This window comes from Leucoraja erinacea, chromosome 3 (assembly GCF_028641065.1).
Source record: "Leucoraja erinacea ecotype New England chromosome 3, Leri_hhj_1, whole genome shotgun sequence".
In the NCBI taxonomy this organism is placed as follows: domain Eukaryota; kingdom Metazoa; phylum Chordata; class Chondrichthyes; order Rajiformes; family Rajidae; genus Leucoraja; species Leucoraja erinaceus.
In genome coordinates this window covers 32525121-32531350 of record NC_073379.1, presented here as the reverse complement: position 1 = coordinate 32531350, position 6230 = coordinate 32525121, and positions in this window count along the sequence as shown.

The window sequence follows — 6230 nt, the reverse complement described above, 5'->3', positions numbered from 1 at the left end:
GCCTGGTAAGAATGTGCATCAACATGTGCATCAATATTTTAGAATTCATTTCAATACGTAATTGAATTTCAGTTGCATGATTTTCAACACTTTATTGGGAATGAAAAACAAGCTAGTTGTGAAATATGCGTATTATTGATGTGGATCGTGATCAACAGTTCAAGGTACAGGTGCACAACCTTTTGTCCGAAAGCCTTGGGACCAGACACTTTTCGTAATTCAGAATTTGTCGGCCTTCGGAATGGAAATTTTTTAGCGTAGATTTTAATGGCTGGCTCAGTGGTAGAGTGCTCGGCTCGTATGTGCAAGGTCACGAGTTTGCGCCTTGATCCCGGCAGATACTCGGTCGCGGGTTTGAGTCTTCAATGTAGTTTTTTTTTGTAGAATAAATGTCTGTATGAAATGTAGTGTGTTGAATGAATTACTGAATTTGTAAATGTGCCCGCAGCATTGAATCACCTCTCGCACTCATGTCACCCTAGCGGGGCTACATGCCCTTAGGCGGCCTAGCTCGGGGATTCTTGAATCCCGGAGCTAGGTCGCGAGTTTGCGCCTCGATCCTGGCAGTTACTCGGTCGTGAGTTTGAGTCTTCAATGTAGTTTTTTCTTGCAGAATAAATGTTTGTATGAAATACAGTGTAGGAGAGGTGTACTGACTGTGTGGGCAGAACTTTGGAAGTGATTGCCCACCAGTCTAAAAAGCCGCTGTGTCTCCCTGTCCCTGGGATAGCAGGGGGTGATCAAGCAGCACAAAACCCCCCTCCCCCTCCAACTCCAGAGGAATCCTCTCCCCGATGGGCCGCTACGGCGACAAGTGGCAGTTTGCCCACAGCCCGAGCTGCGCCACCCCAAGAACACCTTGCACACCATCAGCTTCTGCCCCTATGTGTTCCTCTGGAGTTGGAGCGGGGCTGGGCTGGAGTTGCTGCTGGCTGTGGGTCTCTGGGATCTCCATGCTTGCAGTGGGCCTGGGGGTCGGTATCCCGTTGGTCCTGACGTCTCCGGTCACCCCCCTGGACTGGAGCTGAGACTGGGAACTGTACCGCCCTTGCCCCCTCCCTCTGCAACTGCAAACAACCCCACTCTCCTGCAAGGGCGGTACAATTCCCGGAGGATAGCAAGTGGCCGGAGACGTCAGGACCAACAAGAACCCGCTCCCCGATGGGCCCCTACGATGCCCCGAGCTGCGCCCCGTCATCCGCAACCCAGGTTCCTCTGTAGTTGGAGCGGGGCTGGGCTGCTGTTGGCTGTGGGTCTCTGGGTTCTCCGTGCTTGCGGCGGGCCTGGTGGTCGATGCCCAATTGGTCCTGACGTCTCCGGTGACTGCATTGTATGCTGGCATCGCCGACGTGAAGACAGTGCAAAGCCCCCGCGCCGGTGCAAAGCGGGGAGCTGGAGAGGGGAGGGAAGGGGTCACACACATGGCTGGGATGCAGAGGGGTGTAGGTGGGGTGAAACTGAAGGGAGCGACATTCTGCTGCCGCCTGCCCGCTGAGTTAAAAAGTTCCCACGCAAGACTCACAATACACTGTGTATCGTGAGTCTACCGTGGGAACTTTTTAACTCAGCGGACAGGCAGCGGCATATTGTCAATTATTAACCCACCCGCGCAATATATCCTCACCTTTTCTTTTATGAATGGGGATTTAGTTCCCCTTTCTTCGAGGTCCGACCGGAGGTTCCGCTGTCACCTCTGCGGGCCGCCCTCGGTGAACGTTTTCAAGGACCTTTCTTCAAGGACCGAGAAAATGTCCGCTATTCGGAGGTTTTCGTTATTTGGATCGTTGGATAAAAGGTTGTGCACCTGTATTGCATACATCATTAAATATGGCCAACAGTAGTGCACTGGAGATTAGCAACAACTTGGTATAATAACACCCTAGAAAAGATTTAAACGACTTGAATGTTGAATGGATTAGGACCTGACAAGATCTGCTCTTGAATTTTGTCAGTCTGCTTTCAAAAGATTATCATAATGAACCTGGGGTGTAAACGTAACCAGGGAAGTGAATCTCATCTGCCAATATGATTTGATAAGCCACAGATTCACTTTCTCTTGCATTTGATAAAATCTAGACCTGGAGCTAGAAAGTTACATCTTTTTAAAAACCTCAATTCAGTGTTGATGCATGACAATAGACATGCTCTAGGCTGCTTTGAAACTATTTTATTTGTAAGGATCTGAAATAATAAAGCCAAATTTTTAGATTTCTGATGGTAAATTGGTATTTTTTTAATTTAAGAGTGGCAGAGTTCGGAGGAAAGGCAAGGTCGTGGGACAAATTAGTTATCTCTTTTGAATTGTTGGATCAGATTCAGTGAGGTGAAAGCTACTTCCTGTGGCATTGCAGTTCCTCGATTCTATGAATCAAAGCCTCCCTTGAACCAGCTATTCAGCTGTTCATTTCAACCAGCTGTGACCTCACTGCAGACAGGGCAAGCACATCAAGTCCTGATAGAATACATTCTATGGAATTGGTTCCATCCAATTTTGCTGCTCACCTAAGAGGGGTGCTCCTGCACAATGTTGTTTATTAAAAAACATTTTGAGGAACAGATTCATAAAGCTCAGCTGGAATATTAGGCTGGAGCACTGGATATTAGACATATATTAGTGTTACTGAACATTCACTATTACATAAGAGATATTACAAAAGCCATTAAAATTCATAGCCTACTTAAATCTTTAAGCATTGGAATTTTGTCAAGTTAAGTCTAGTTTATTGTCTTATGTGCAAGTATGGTGAGGTACAAATAGAATGGAAATCTTGTTTTCAACAAACATAAAAACATAAATTATACACAAATTCTGAATAACATCTGCAAGCCAGTAAAAAGAAAAAAAGTTGCAGCAAACCAGATGTCAGTGCAAAACACAATTAGATAACAAATCCATGGTGGTGTAGCATAGGATCCATAGATCAAGAAGTCATCAAGAAAATGTTTCGATAGTCGGTGGGCTTTTCCCTTGATGTATTGGGTTGAGTGCCAATCCTTCCACCCTTTTGCTTCCTGTGCATAGGAATTGTCATACCAATCCATACTGCAACTTTAAGTGTATAATTAAAACAAATCTGGGGTCATCGAGATTTTGGTGAAGACCAACTCACAAATCCAATGATTAAATTGCATTCACACCAATCAGAGTCTCAGCAGCCAACTCGGTGGGACTGGATGTTAGGGCAGACCACAAATTCACAAAAGCAGTGATAAGAATGAACATCTTTCTGATCCTGAATTCTGGTCTTTGAAAGCAGGGCAGCTATGCCAAGTGGCAGATGATGTTGGTGTAGGAGTAATCTCTGTAATAGTGAACAAAGTAGAATAGACCCACATGCTCTGAGTACCAAATTTATTTCTCTATTTTATCGCTTAATTCTGCACCCTTCTTTATTTCATTTTTTCTGTATTTGATCTGACCCCATGTTTTACCTCATTCTATTTCCTTTTCAGACATTAAATTTAATGGATTAAATAGATCTCCTGCCATCGTTCGGGTCTCAGATGAAGGCTGTCCATGATGCAGCAGGCCAGGCTGCAGCGTAGGTGAAAGTTGTAGCCACAGCTGTGACATGCCTCAATCCAACAAGCATAGTCTCAATAAGGTGTAGCAGGTAAGAGCCAGAAGTGACCATGGGTTAAGATGTTAGAACAGGGAAGCACATAACAGATGTGAAGATAAACACAAAATGCTGAAGTAATTCAGCAGGTCAGACAGCATCTCTGGAGAAAAACAATAGGTCACGTTTCGGGTCTGAACCTTTCTTCAGACTGAAAGTAGAGATGGGGGGTTAAAATATATTGGAGGCGAGGAAAAAATCAGGGCCGGCAACAGATGACCTCAGGAAGAATGGAGCCCATAATGGTTGTTATTGGCTGATGAAAGTGTGATAACAAGAGGGATACACTCCAAGCCCAGCAGACAATGGGCCATTGTGGGCTCCTCCCTTCCTGAGGTTATCTGTTGCCGGCCCTGATTTATTCTGGCCTTTTCTCGCCTCCAATTTATTCATCCATCCTTCACACCACAACCTCAACTTTCAGTCTGAAGAAGGGTTCCAACCCAAAGCGTCACCTATTCCTTTTCTCCAGAGATGCTGCCTGACCTGCTGATTTATTCCAGCATTTTGTGTTCAGGATCTTTGGTATAAACCAGTATCTGCAGTTCCTTCCTACACAAGTATCAGGTTAAACAGAACTGAAACTATATAAATGGAATGTTTGAAGATACTGTAGATTGAAGCTTGGTAATTAGCAAAAGGGAAGTAAGCTTAAAATGTAAATATTGTCATGTAAGTGTATTTGCAATGATGATCTGTGCATCACTTGTTAAGATCAGTGTTTAAATCCCATTGCTAAAAGTCATTAATTTTGTGTCGTAGAGTTATACACTATAGAAGCAGGCCTTTTGGCCCAACTTTCCCATGCCAACCAAGATGCCCCATCTACACCAGTGCCACCTGCCCACGTTTGGCCAATAACCCCCATACATGTCCTACCCATGCATCTGTCCCAATGCCTTTGAAATGTTGTTAGTACATGCCTCAACTACCATTTCTTGCAACTCATTCCATATACCCACCACCCTCTGTGTGAAAAAGTTGCCCCTCAAGTTCCTATTAAATCTTTTCCTTAACCTGTGTCCTCTAGTTCTTGATTTCCCTACTCTGGGTAAAGGAACTTACTCTATCTATTCCCCTCATAACTCTATAAGATCACCCCTCGTCCTCCTGCACTCTAAAGAATAAAGGCATGATCCACATAAAAATTGTGGTCATGGTTTATTTTTAGTACCAGATTCTCAGCAGAATTTATATTCCTTAGCTGCCATGGTGGCAATTGAAGTCAAGTTTCTGGATTGTTCATCCAGACTTCCAGTTTATTATTTTCGTTATTTAACTGCTGCACAACGATTAGTCCCTGTGTACCCATATTAGGCTTGAACTCACAACCTTCTGATTCAGAGCCAAAACTTAACCATTGAATAAATGTAAAATCCCAACAAAACCTTTGCAATGAAGGAAGTTACAACAAAGTTACAACCAATAAATGACAGTCAAAAAACTGCAGTGCTGAAATTCTGAAATAAAATAATAAAAATGCTGTAAACATGAAGAAATTCCAATCTAACTCTCCACAGATGCTGCCTGACTTGCTGACTGTTTTCAGAAATTGTATGTTTTTATTATACGTAATAAGCTTGTTTTTAAAATTTATGACCACAGTATTCATGGCAGAGATGCAGGTACCAGAGATGCTGCCATACAGATCTTGTTATTTGAAAGTTCACTCCTGACATCCCTGTTGGACGAGTCTGCATGTTCCACCATGATGGCTTGGGTTTCTCAATAAAATGTTAACCTTGAGGAAGGGTCTCGACATGAAACGTCACCCGTTCCTTCTCTCCAGAGATGTTGCCTGTCCCGCTGAGTTACCCCAGCTTTTTGTGTCTATCTTCAATTTAAACCAGCTCCTGCAGTTCCTTCTTACACAAAACGTTAACCAAAGCAGGGTCTCGACCCGTCTCGTCACTCATTCCTTCTCTCCAGAGATGCTGCCCGTCCCGCTGAGTTACTCCAGCATTTTGTGCCTATCTTCAGTTCCTTCCTAGATGTTGAGTTGTTAATTGGCACAGCAGATTGCCTCTAGTGTACAGTGTGGGGTGAAATCTGGAGGAGTTGAGTGAGCTAGTGAGAATGAAATGGCCTTTCCTTAGTATCTGTGTAATTGGTTGTTTGATTGTCAGCATGGACCAGGCCCATTTCCAGGTTGCATGGTTCTATTGAAAAAGGGATTGGGAGGGCATGGACACAAAATCGACCAAGGCACTGAAAGTGGATGGTTGCATTTTCATACAGAAAGTGGTATACTGTGAGGCACCATAGCCAGTGACATCAGGATCACTACTTTTAATGATATGTATAATTAAACTAGACGTGGTGTTCAAAGCATAATTTCAAAATATGTAGAAAGCACAGGAAACAACATTGAATGGGATATTAACATACTTTTCAGAAGCAAGGGATAACTGACCAAATGCAAATCTCATGGCCAAATGAAATTTCATATGATGTGACATGAGTTGGTGGGAGGGGAGAAATGCAATAGGTGCCAAGGTTGTAATTACAATGCAGGGATGGAGAGACTTGAGGGTCTATATTGGTGGCAGAAAGGTTGAGAAACTGTTAAAAGGCTTTGTTAATGGGGATGGTGTGTGCATGAAAAGGTTA